This window comes from Pavona decussata, unplaced genomic scaffold (genome assembly GCF_977016875.1).
Source record: "Pavona decussata unplaced genomic scaffold, jaPavDecu1.1 SCAFFOLD_216, whole genome shotgun sequence".
NCBI classification, from domain to species: domain Eukaryota; kingdom Metazoa; phylum Cnidaria; class Anthozoa; order Scleractinia; family Agariciidae; genus Pavona; species Pavona decussata.
This window is the reverse complement of record NW_028145621.1, coordinates 272179-286213: the sequence shown is the minus strand read 5'-3', so window position 1 is coordinate 286213 and position 14035 is coordinate 272179. Positions and strand designations below refer to the sequence as shown.

The following is a 14035-nucleotide window of genomic DNA, read 5'->3' as shown; positions in this document are numbered from 1 at the left end:
TGTACATGTATTGACTTTCCAAGTGCAATCACAAGAACCAATAATTAAACAATTTTACACTGAGCACATTCATACTTACATCCATTGTTTGTTTTATCTTCTGATATTCCTGTGCAAAAGAAGAACAATTAAAAAAAAGTATGAGATGTACGTTGCTGTGGTCTTTTAGGAGGGAGAAAACCACTCAGTGCAGTACATGCAGTAAATATCTGTCCTTGAAGTGTGATTTCCTTAATGTAAACTCTCAAAGTCCATTTTTTGAATTGTCAAATATTCCATTGAAGTTTTTCTTTCGCTTTACCATTTCACAAAGGTTTGTTTTCCTTTTTGAAAACTCAAACGAAAATTGACCTAAGCTACAAAGATGAACTAATACATTTTCAAAATTGATCAGCAAACCACTGTCCAAACTGTCAAAACAAATAATGCAAGTCTATTTAATAACCTGTGTTGTGATTTGCTTGAAATAGTATCTACCAAGTGATTGCATGGCTTATTAATAAAGCTAATGCCACTTTGCACATAAGTAATGATTATATCAAGTAAGTGAGTTAGTAAGCAACAAATTTGCATAGGAACCCTCCAATAAGTGATTTCTACCGGTATGCTTTGCATATCTATGAGTTAAAAGGTATTACAAAAAACATATTCTTCCAACCAAAAGAAAAGGATACCGGTTAGATGATAAGGGGCTGAGTGGAACAAAATAGGTAGAAAATGTTTTTCTCACATATCCCTGATCGAGGCTACTACATGTAGGTCATACATGTAGGTCATGTGAACATAAGGTTGGCAGTTGCCTTTGTTGCATCCACCATATACTGACCCTCCCACCCACCCACCCTTAGAATTCAGTTTGTAACTTACGAAGTCAATGTACAAGCTTTGTATTTTTGCTAGTTTTTCCATTTTTATTGCTTGTAAGTTGAAACAGTTTTTTAGTTTGGTTTTACAATAAAGGTCAGGCTGCAGCGGCCCGCTTGGCATGAGTACCAGTGGTGTATAAGAAATTAACATCATTTTTCCTATTTGTGAAATTGTTTTGAAAATAAGGAACTTCTGGTGATTTAATGAAATAATATATGCACCCTTAGCTTGACATGTGAGAATTAAGTAACACATATATGTGACAGAGTACATTTAGACTGTGATTATTGGATTTACATTGTATTTGACATATTTATGTTGACGTGCAACTTGCAGATTTCTACTTGATTACTCTTAATTTTCAACTTTCAAAATGCACCCTCAAAAAAGGACTTAAAATGATCAATCTTAAGCCCTGGATTAGCATCGACACTGACAAGATTTCAAACAAATTATCTGGGTGGCGCAAAACATTCAGAAACGCTGACATGACAGGAGAGGAGCTAGAGAGAGAGAGAAACTGAAGAAAGGCAGGAGGGAGAGGTAAGAGAAAGAGAAACTTTAGAAAGGCAGGAAGGAAAGGCAAGAGAAAGAGAAACTTTAGAAAGGCAGGAGGAAGCGAGACAGGGAAAAGGGCTCAGGGTAAGTGACAGATAGAAGAAGGAAGGAAGGAAGGGAGATTGGGGAAAGGGGAGCACAGCCATACGAGAGGGAGGAAAGGAACATCTATGAAGTGATGAGAAACAAAGAAAAGAGCAGGGAGAATGGGTGGGAAAAAGAGCATGAGGCAAATGAAAACACTAGGGAAGGGGCTAGAGGAAGGATAGAGGGAAGGAGAGAACAAGAGTGCAAAAGGGAGATGAGCTAAGAAAGTAAGAGAAGGAGGGTGGGAGTGATTAGAGGAAGAAAACAAAACTCAGTTCAAAAATTAGCACTTAACTTTTGTAAGACGTATCTAATTTTCCCGTGGATGTACATGTATTGACTTTCCAAGTGCAATCACAAGAACCAATAATTAAACAATTTTACACTGAGCACATTCATACTTACATCCATTGTTTGTTTTATCTTCTGATATTCCTGTGCAAAAGAAGAACAATTAAAAAAAGTATGAGATGTACGTTGCTGTGGTCTTTTAGGAGGGAGAAAACCACTCAGTGCAGTACATGCAGTAAATATCTGTCCTTGAAGTGTGATTTCCTTAATGTAAACTCTCAAAGTCCATTTTTTGAATTGTCAAATATTCCATTGAAGTTTTTCTTTCGCTTTACCATTTCACAAAGGTTTGTTTTCCTTTTTGAAAACTCAAACGAAAATTGACCTAAGCTACAAAGATGAACTAATACATTTTCAAAATTGATCAGCAAACCACTGTCCAAACTGTCAAAACAAATAATGCAAGTCTATTTAATAACCTGTGTTGTGATTTGCTTGAAATAGTATCTACCAAGTGATTGCATGGCTTATTAATAAAGCTAATGCCACTTTGCACATAAGTAATGATTATATCAAGTAAGTGAGTTAGTAAGCAACAAATTTGCATAGGAACCCTCCAATAAGTGATTTCTACCGGTATGCTTTGCATATCTATGAGTTAAAAGGTATTACAAAAAACATATTCTTCCAACCAAAAGAAAAGGATACCGGTTAGATGATAAGGGGCTGAGTGGAACAAAATAGGTAGAAAATGTTTTTCTCACATATCCCTGATCGAGGCTACTACATGTAGGTCATACATGTAGGTCATGTGAACATAAGGTTGGCAGTTGCCTTTGTTGCATCCACCATATACTGACCCTCCCACCCACCCACCCTTAGAATTCAGTTTGTAACTTACGAAGTCAATGTACAAGCTTTGTATTTTTGCTAGTTTTTCCATTTTTATTGCTTGTAAGTTGAAACAGTTTTTTAGTTTGGTTTTACAATAAAGGTCAGGCTGCAGCGGCCCGCTTGGCATGAGTACCAGTGGTGTATAAGAAATTAACATCATTTTTCCTATTTGTGAAATTGTTTTGAAAATAAGGAACTTCTGGTGATTTAATGAAATAATATATGCACCCTTAGCTTGACATGTGAGAATTAAGTAACACATATATGTGACAGAGTACATTTAGACTGTGATTATTGGATTTACATTGTATTTGACATATTTATGTTGACGTGCAACTTGCAGATTTCTACTTGATTACTCTTAATTTTCAACTTTCAAAATGCACCCTCAAAAAAGGACTTAAAATGATCAATCTTAAGCCCTGGATTAGCATCGACACTGACAAGATTTCAAACAAATTATCTGGGTGGCGCAAAACATTCAGAAACGCTGACATGACAGGAGAGGAGCTAGAGAGAGAGAGAAACTGAAGAAAGGCAGGAGGGAGAGGTAAGAGAAAGAGAAACTTTAGAAAGGCAGGAAGGAAAGGCAAGAGAAAGAGAAACTTTAGAAAGGCAGGAGGAAGCGAGACAGGGAAAAGGGCTCAGGGTAAGTGACAGATAGAAGAAGGAAGGAAGGAAGGGAGATTGGGGAAAGGGGAGCACAGCCATACGAGAGGGAGGAAAGGAACATCTATGAAGTGATGAGAAACAAAGAAAAGAGCAGGGAGAATGGGTGGGAAAAAGAGCATGAGGCAAATGAAAACACTAGGGAAGGGGCTAGAGGAAGGATAGAGGGAAGGAGAGAACAAGAGTGCAAAAGGGAGATGAGCTAAGAAAGTAAGAGAAGGAGGGTGGGAGTGATTAGAGGAAGAAAACAAAACTCAGTTCAAAAATTAGCACTTAACTTTTGTAAGACGTATCTAATTTTCCCGTGGATGTACATGTATTGACTTTCCAAGTGCAATCACAAGAACCAATAATTAAACAATTTTACACTGAGCACATTCATACTTACATCCATTGTTTGTTTTATCTTCTGATATTCCTGTGCAAAAGAAGAACAATTAAAAAAAGTATGAGATGTACGTTGCTGTGGTCTTTTAGGAGGGAGAAAACCACTCAGTGCAGTACATGCAGTAAATATCTGTCCTTGAAGTGTGATTTCCTTAATGTAAACTCTCAAAGTCCATTTTTTGAATTGTCAAATATTCCATTGAAGTTTTTCTTTCGCTTTACCATTTCACAAAGGTTTGTTTTCCTTTTTGAAAACTCAAACGAAAATTGACCTAAGCTACAAAGATGAACTAATACATTTTCAAAATTGATCAGCAAACCACTGTCCAAACTGTCAAAACAAATAATGCAAGTCTATTTAATAACCTGTGTTGTGATTTGCTTGAAATAGTATCTACCAAGTGATTGCATGGCTTATTAATAAAGCTAATGCCACTTTGCACATAAGTAATGATTATATCAAGTAAGTGAGTTAGTAAGCAACAAATTTGCATAGGAACCCTCCAATAAGTGATTTCTACCGGTATGCTTTGCATATCTATGAGTTAAAAGGTATTACAAAAAACATATTCTTCCAACCAAAAGAAAAGGATACCGGTTAGATGATAAGGGGCTGAGTGGAACAAAATAGGTAGAAAATGTTTTTCTCACATATCCCTGATCGAGGCTACTACATGTAGGTCATACATGTAGGTCATGTGAACATAAGGTTGGCAGTTGCCTTTGTTGCATCCACCATATACTGACCCTCCCACCCACCCACCCTTAGAATTCAGTTTGTAACTTACGAAGTCAATGTACAAGCTTTGTATTTTTGCTAGTTTTTCCATTTTTATTGCTTGTAAGTTGAAACAGTTTTTTAGTTTGGTTTTACAATAAAGGTCAGGCTGCAGCGGCCCGCTTGGCATGAGTACCAGTGGTGTATAAGAAATTAACATCATTTTTCCTATTTGTGAAATTGTTTTGAAAATAAGGAACTTCTGGTGATTTAATGAAATAATATATGCACCCTTAGCTTGACATGTGAGAATTAAGTAACACATATATGTGACAGAGTACATTTAGACTGTGATTATTGGATTTACATTGTATTTGACATATTTATGTTGACGTGCAACTTGCAGATTTCTACTTGATTACTCTTAATTTTCAACTTTCAAAATGCACCCTCAAAAAAGGACTTAAAATGATCAATCTTAAGCCCTGGATTAGCATCGACACTGACAAGATTTCAAACAAATTATCTGGGTGGCGCAAAACATTCAGAAATGCTGACATGACAGGAGAGGAGCTAGAGAGAGAGAGAAACTGAAGAAAGGCAGGAGGGAGAGGTAAGAGAAAGAGAAACTTTAGAAAGGCAGGAAGGAAAGGCAAGAGAAAGAGAAACTTTAGAAAGGCAGGAGGAAGCGAGACAGGGAAAAGGGCTCAGGGTAAGTGACAGATAGAAGAAGGAAGGAAGGAAGGGAGATTGGGGAAAGGGGAGCACAGCCATACGAGAGGGAGGAAAGGAACATCTATGAAGTGATGAGAAACAAAGAAAAGAGCAGGGAGAATGGGTGGGAAAAAGAGCATGAGGCAAATGAAAACACTAGGGAAGGGGCTAGAGGAAGGATAGAGGGAAGGAGAGAACAAGAGTGCAAAAGGGAGATGAGCTAAGAAAGTAAGAGAAGGAGGGTGGGAGTGATTAGAGGAAGAAAACAAAACTCAGTTCAAAAATTAGCACTTAACTTTTGTAAGACGTATCTAATTTTCCCGTGGATGTACATGTATTGACTTTCCAAGTGCAATCACAAGAACCAATAATTAAACAATTTTACACTGAGCACATTCATACTTACATCCATTGTTTGTTTTATCTTCTGATATTCCTGTGCAAAAGAAGAACAATTAAAAAAAGTATGAGATGTACGTTGCTGTGGTCTTTTAGGAGGGAGAAAACCACTCAGTGCAGTACATGCAGTAAATATCTGTCCTTGAAGTGTGATTTCCTTAATGTAAACTCTCAAAGTCCATTTTTTGAATTGTCAAATATTCCATTGAAGTTTTTCTTTCGCTTTACCATTTCACAAAGGTTTGTTTTCCTTTTTGAAAACTCAAACGAAAATTGACCTAAGCTACAAAGATGAACTAATACATTTTCAAAATTGATCAGCAAACCACTGTCCAAACTGTCAAAACAAATAATGCAAGTCTATTTAATAACCTGTGTTGTGATTTGCTTGAAATAGTATCTACCAAGTGATTGCATGGCTTATTAATAAAGCTAATGCCACTTTGCACATAAGTAATGATTATATCAAGTAAGTGAGTTAGTAAGCAACAAATTTGCATAGGAACCCTCCAATAAGTGATTTCTACCGGTATGCTTTGCATATCTATGAGTTAAAAGGTATTACAAAAAACATATTCTTCCAACCAAAAGAAAAGGATACCGGTTAGATGATAAGGGGCTGAGTGGAACAAAATAGGTAGAAAATGTTTTTCTCACATATCCCTGATCGAGGCTACTACATGTAGGTCATACATGTAGGTCATGTGAACATAAGGTTGGCAGTTGCCTTTGTTGCATCCACCATATACTGACCCTCCCACCCACCCACCCTTAGAATTCAGTTTGTAACTTACGAAGTCAATGTACAAGCTTTGTATTTTTGCTAGTTTTTCCATTTTTATTGCTTGTAAGTTGAAACAGTTTTTTAGTTTGGTTTTACAATAAAGGTCAGGCTGCAGCGGCCCGCTTGGCATGAGTACCAGTGGTGTATAAGAAATTAACATCATTTTTCCTATTTGTGAAATTGTTTTGAAAATAAGGAACTTCTGGTGATTTAATGAAATAATATATGCACCCTTAGCTTGACATGTGAGAATTAAGTAACACATATATGTGACAGAGTACATTTAGACTGTGATTATTGGATTTACATTGTATTTGACATATTTATGTTGACGTGCAACTTGCAGATTTCTACTTGATTACTCTTAATTTTCAACTTTCAAAATGCACCCTCAAAACAGACTGAAAATGATAAACCTTAAGCCCTGGATTAGCATCGACACTGACAAGATTTCAAACAAATTATCTGGGTGGGGCAATACATTCAGAAACGCTGACATGAGAGGAGAGGAGCTAGAGAGAGAGAAACTGAGGAAAGGCAGGAGGGAGAGGCAAGAGAAAGAGAAACTTTAGAAAGGCAGGAGGGAGTGAGATAGGGAAAAGGGCTCAGGGTAAGTTACAGATAGAAGAAGGAAGGAAGGAAGGGAGAATGGGGAAAGGGGAGCACAGCCATATGGGAGGGAGGGAAGAAAGATCTATGAAGTGATGAGAAACAAAGAGGAGAGCGGGAGGGTGGGTGGGAAAAAGAGCAGGGGGCAATTAAAAAATCAAAGGCTCCTGTGAGCCAACTCGTGAATGCAGATAGACATATCATAGTAATTGAATTTAACAGAAACATAGTCATTGAAATTTAGACGGCTACGGAAACTTCTTTGAAAGCTAAAAGAAATTATATCTTTGCCCGATTATGTGACGAAAAATAACCATTCTTGTACTATAGAAATGATTGTCAAATTATTCTCTACAGATTGAATAAGATTATTCTGATAGGCCGATTAAAAAAATCACGTGTTTTTTAATTCAAAGTTCATAGAAGCACGCCCTGTGCAGCTATGTTATGCAAATTCCTGTCCGATAGTCCGGGGCTAGTGGATTTTGCGATCGGGCTAGTGGATTCTGACCATCACTTGCCTGATGGGCAAGTGAAGTTTTTTGGGAATTAAAATTACAAAATTACGACTCCGCCGGCATGCGCTGGATAAAAGCATATAACGAGCTTCAAGGTTATAGAGCTAAAAATAGCCTAAAAACACAAAGCTTGGGGAAGTCGCTGCGAGACTTAACCGCCACAGATACTTGCGAAGAAAGTATCCCCCCAAGCCAACTAAAAACAACAATTACGGGAAAGTAACGCTGGCCATGCGCGGCGCAGCGGACAGCAACACATTGCGGGGCGTGCATATGTAAAGCTGATAGCAGTCCGAAGACCACCTTCCTAAGACTTTAATAAGCCAGTCTGGCATGCCTGCAGCAGCTGCTGTTGAAGCAGCACCGATACGAAAACTGTGCCCTTTGAGGGAATTATGGGGTACACCGGCATTGCGTGCTGCATCCCGTAGGAGGTTAACGACCACCGACCTTGTAAGTAAACGGCCCGACTGAAAGACAAAAAGCGGCCCACGGGGACGAGCAGCTAGAAAATAATTGCGCATAGGAGTAACTGCGCAAACCTGCGAAGCGGAACATGCAATAACGAGCGTGTGCCCTTGGCGAAAGGCATCAGTCTTAGAAGCCTTAAGAAAAATTGACATCTGCTGCGGGCAAGCCAGACTAGGATGAAATGATACACAGTCGGCAGATAAATCAAACTGAGGGCGAAACTTAAAGGTCCCTGGATATGTGAATTCACTACACCGAAGAAACGCAAAAAAGGCTAGGGTAAAGGCCGCCCAAATCATTGAAAAATCTCGTTCCCCCAACCACGTGCGAAGTATGGGCTGAATAGCCAGCAGCACGCCCGGAGTGACAGGTTGACGGAGGATGCGGGTCTGGCCCTGGTAACGAAGGATTCCCCGAAGGACCTTTTTCAGAAGTAATTTACCCTGGAGAGGATCACCGTGCCCACAAGAGATATGGAGATTACGAACAGCGGATAAATAGAGCTTAATGGTACTATGCCTTACTGTCCTGGCAAGGTATGAAGCAAAATAAACCAGAGTACCTTCTGTGGCTGGAAGTATATCTCCTTCGCTGGACATAATTCGGTTCATAAGGCAAAATCGGATGAACCTTTTTTCCCCTGACCCATACGTATGGTTGGTACTCCATGCCAGACCCCAGTTCGCGTAAGTTTGGACTTCCTCCCTTAGAGGGTCATGAGCAAAGGCGGGATGGTACAGGGGATGGTCTCTGCCTTGGGAGCCACTGCCCGGAATCGAGCGTCCTGAAAACGTGAGAGGGCATCAGCAATTTCGTTGGAGACCCCGGGGACGTGACGAGCTCTGACATAGAAATTATGTTTCATGGAGATGAGGACAAGGAACCTAAGAAGGTCCATGATACGAGGGACCTTTGAATGGCCCGAGTTAATGATGGCAACGACTGATTCGTTGTCGCACCAAAATTGAATTCGTTTCCCCGAGAAACGCGGGAACCAGATGGCGCACGCGACAACTATCGGGAAAAGTTCCTGCCACTCTATACTGATACCCCGAGTCGAGTCCAACTGAAGATGAGGGGGCCACCTTCCCTGAAACCATTGACCATTAAAATAACCCCCAAAACCAATAGAACTGGCGGCATCAGTATATAATTCCAAATCCGGAGAAGGGGTAACTGTGGTGTCTAAAAAGAAAGACCGCCCATGCCACCCAGCAAGGAAAGCTTTCCACATGACATAAACGAAACTGTCACCGTTTCTTCCCTCCGCCTCTATGCAGATGATACAACTCAATATACGGCGGATTATAGCCCAGTTGTTCTTCAACATTTATTAAACCAAGACATGGCAAAGCTATCTTCCTGGTTTGCCTCTAACTATCTACAGGCTAACGAGGACAAGACCCAAGCGATGATCCTTGGGAACTCATCCTATCGATATGACCTGGAGTTTGCCGGCACTCCCGTTGATATTAACAACCACTTAAAGATCCTAGGAATATGTTTAGATAACAAATTATCTTTTAAAGAACATATAAGTATCATGCTGAAGAAAGTATATTCTAAGATAGGCGCACTTCGCCGCCTTAAGCGCTTAGTACCGGCAAACACTATGTTGCTTCTTTATAAGAGCTTTGTATTATCACATTTTGAATACTGCAACTCTTTACTTATGGGTATAGGTAAAACACTTAACAAGAAACTGGAAGATGCGAACTATTATGGTCTACGAACTATAATGAACATGGGGAAAAGTACTGATTATGAATCAATTCTTAGGATGGCAGACATGAATACACTGGAACATAGACGCATAGAACAATCTTTGATGATATTTTTTAAATGTTTCAGGGAGAATGGTCCAGGCTATGTAGCCAATTTATTCAAATCCCGAGTTACACCATATAATCTTAGAAGCAATGGTCTAAATGTTGTACAAACTTCATACAATAGTAGATTCCTTCATGGCTCATATGCGTACATGATCTCACACATCTGGAACCAGTTGCCATCTGCTGTAAAAAACGCACCTAATGCATCATCCTTTCGGAGACTTTTAACTAAGTTAAATTTTAACGGCTGTCAATGCAGCAATTGCCTCTGACCCGATTTATTTTTATTTATTTATATTTAGATGTTACTTTTTAATTTAATTAGTAGTTATTATCTTTTTTTTATATACTGTCAAACACTTATATCATGAGCCTGTGGCTCGGGGGACTGGGAGACCACCCCCTGTGTATTTGACACTAAATAAATTACTTACTTTACTTACTTACTTACATGGTTAGGTCCTTGAAAAACTCTTTGTTTAGACGGATATGGTGAAAGCGGCTAGGGACCCCCCTGGTAAGGTTTATCATACGCTGCAGAAAAGTTCGCCCAGGAACTACTACCTTACATGCGAATTGAAGAGTTCCGATAAGGGATTGGAGTTCTACTAAGCGTACGGACCGGCGCTGGGTAAAAGAGTTGAGTAAATCCCGGGTGCGCTGAAGTTTGTCCTCGGGAAGCCTGGCCTCCATACGTACGGTATCTAGCTCAATACCCATAAATTCAAGCACTTGGGAGGGGCCCAGGGTTTTGGACGCGACCACCGGAGCTCCCACGGACATGAAAAGGCGGAGTAACGTACTAAAACTGGTGAGGCACTGCATGCGGGATTGTTCAGCGATGAAAAAATCGTCCAGAATATGCAGGACATGCTGCAACCCGTAATTGTGCTTCAATATCCATTCTAGGGCGTCAGAAAACTGATTAAAGAGGAAAGGGGCTGAGCGAAGCCCAAAGGGGAGGTAGAGATCAACATAGTACTGGTCCTGCCAGTGTATCCCAAGGAGGTGCCAATCGTCGGGATGAATGGGGATAAGGCGAAAGGCTGATTTAAGATCAGTTTTAGCCATGAAAGAACCCGGGCCCAGAGACTGGAGGATATGTATGGCATCGTCCACCCGAACATACTGAAGAGTGTAGGGGTCCTTAGGGATATGATCGTTTATACTATCGCCCTCTGGGTAGGATAAATGATAGATCGTGCGCCATTCTGAAGAGTGTTTTTTGGGTACCACACCCACAGGGTGACATTGGAGATTAGGGAGGGGAGGGGAATTAAATGGCCCTGCCACCCGACCCAAACCAAGCTCCTTGCGAAGATTACCTGAAACTACCTCGGGGTGCTGAATAGCTGATATGAGATTTCGAGATACGCGAGGTTTATGAGGACCGGTATAGCCGACATGTGTACCATAACGAAGAGAAGTAATTACGTTACTAACAAAAATACGATCAGGGTGCTGAGAAAGTTCCCGTTCCAAAACAACTACATTAATAGGGGTGGATACTGATGGTACAGAGTTCTGGGCAAGAAACTTGACTTTATCTCTTGCTTCTGTCGCTGGAGCTGTTAGAACCACGGTGTCGTTGACCACTCTTGGAGAAACCGCTGGGGCAGTTGATAATGGAGTGGGCAGAAGATCGACAGCGACGGCAGACGTGCGGGAACGGGCAAGGACTGGAGGCACACCCAGACGACCGGTTGAAGCGGAAGCAGACGGGTCCACTCTTGGGCTGCGGGCGGGACGGGTCGGCACTGGGGCAGTCGCTTTGGCTGTGGTACGGGCTGGAGCAGACAAGACAGTGTGGCTTAGCAAGGCCAGAGAAGGTCACGGTCCAGAGTTCCAAATCAACCTGGTCCCAGTTGAGAGTTAGATCGTAGGCGGCCCTACGACGAAACTGTTCATCATAGGAGAGGAAGGCCAGACCCTTAAATTTTGTAGCTGCTCTGCTTATAATTTGTTGGTATTTCAGCAGTTCGAGCGATCGCCGAGGGTACGACTCAACGATCACTAACATATAGGCGGTGTAGGCGTCTAACCACTTATGAAAAGTGTCAATAACAGGTTTCCGTTTGCGTACCATGGTCAGAGGGGCGGAAGAGCCTGGGACCGAGTCATCTAAACGAAGCTGGATGTCGGGAGTCTGGGGCCGAGTTAATGAATCGGGCAATAACATGGTAAAGTCAATGTACTCACCCCGTAGAATCTTGTCCGTTAAACTCTTGTCTAGAGGGCGCGTAAGGCCCAGAGGAGTAGCTGCACCTGGTCTGCGTTGTGGCAGGTTTGAAGTGGCGGGCGTAGCGTTGGTGAGATACGTGGGCTGGAAAGGAAAACTCTGCAGCGCCTGTTCGAGAGATGAACGGACCGTATCCTGAATGGCGGCCATTTGCGTCTCAGTGAACGGCTGTGAAGAAGGCGACGTCTCCTGGTCGGCCCGAGAACCAGACTGAGGAAAATCGAGGAGATCATCGAGGTCAGCCACCGAGCTACCGGACGAAACCTCGCTGGCGTCCCCGTCGAAATCAACAGCAACAGCAACAGCTGGTTGGCTATCAGCGGGACGGTCTTTACGCTGCCTAGCCGAGCGTTTCTGTACCCGACTGGGCTTTGTACGAAGGAGCCGCACGAGGATGTTGGACAGCCTGTAGGCGCGAAACCAAATCTGCTTTACTGCCAGTAATCGGTAGATTCAGGGCTTGAAGGCGTAGGCGAAGCACCTCAGTGGATAAGGACGAGAGATTATCCTGTTTGCGAGCGCGACCAGTTGCGGCTTTTAGATTCCCACGTGGACGAGCCATAATTACAAAATAGAGACACTAAAGGTAGACCTTACAGTAGGTAATACAGCAAGCAAGTGATACTCGGACTTTTACTAGACCTTTTATAGTTAGACATATGTCTAGGACTAAGCCAATGGCAAGTAAAGTACTATCGAATACATGAGATTCACGTAGCGCTGAACGAGACATGAATAGAGGTATTTATACCTTTTAGCCATACAAAACGAAGGATATAAATGTAACAGACGGTATTGCAACATGCTAGAAGAATAGGTATTGTACAAGGAGAGTAAAAGTACATCCATGACCAATTTGCATTACGTAATGCTAACTGTTGACACAGTAACAACTGAGCCCAAGAGTGTCACGCTCCATTAACTGCGTTTTACAATTATGTTGTAAAACTTTATTAAAATTACAAAATTACTGTAGGGCATACTTTTTTTTAACTTCCAGGTAGATTTGCGTTTTTCAAGCCGATATCACAAAGGGAAATCTGTTCAACAAAGTATCGCATTACATTTCATGCCCGACATAAATGCGTGAAATTTTTCCTTTGGAGTTCAGTCCATGCAATCCTCAAGTAAAAATAATGAAATATGACAAGCTCTTGCTAAATAAGAATTATTTATCGACTGCGTTCTTTTTCTTTCCCAAAAATTACAAGTTGTAAATTTCGAAAATGAAACATTTTTTCCCTTTGAAACCTCTATGAAAGCTGACAAGATCTTAAAGTGTTCATTTCACCAGAAATTTGCATAATTTTGTTTACGGCGTCAATGATCCGTGACATGGCACGTTCCGCTTTGGCGTGAAAACTGACAGCAAAACAAGTTTTTTTTTAGCAAACTAATCTACTTGATGGAAAAATATGATGAAAGATGTCGAGTTTTCATGTATGCAAAAAGTTATGATTAGCAGGGAACATTTCAGTTAAAAAGAGCGCTTCTTGCAGCTGAAGACATTTTCTGGTGACAAAATTTCAAGTTGCGCAACGCTATGTCACGCATTCTTTCTGCCTAAAACGACTCAGTTAGTTCAATCGCGAAGGGAGGTTAGGTTAAAAAATCGGCAAGGCCTACAATAAATAAGGCCACTAGTGCTAAAGGTAAAAGCTCTAAAAAGCGTCTTGTTTATTCAAAGTCCATGCCGACAATTACTTTTAAATTAAATTATATTTTAATTAAATTATTTCTAAATTAAATTATTTTTAATTCTTAAAAGACACCAAACTTTGTAAAAAAAAATCGAAAAAAACCTATAACTTTGCTCAGATTCAACGAAAAATCTCCATTCTTACACTAAAATAATTGTCTCTACAGAATGAATAAGAGAATTCTGAAGCCTCGTGAAAAAAATGTTCATGTGTTTTTGTTTTTTTTTTTCACTAATTGAGTTTACGACCCCGGACTTTCTGAAAAACTGAAAAGAAACTTGTAACTTTGCTCAGATTT

General features: G+C 40.7%; 1 pseudogene across 1 annotated transcript; it reads right to left on the bottom strand.

Moving 5' to 3' along the window:
* Positions 1-7704: 7704 nt before the first annotated feature.
* LOC146459792 (uncharacterized) lies at positions 7705-12939 on the bottom strand (annotated as a pseudogene). Its single transcript, XR_014857816.1, has 2 exons — positions 11998-12939; positions 7705-8750 (listed from the first exon to the last, which is right to left on the bottom strand). The product of XR_014857816.1 is annotated as an uncharacterized LOC146459792 (transcript).
* Positions 12940-14035: the final 1096 nt, after the last annotated feature.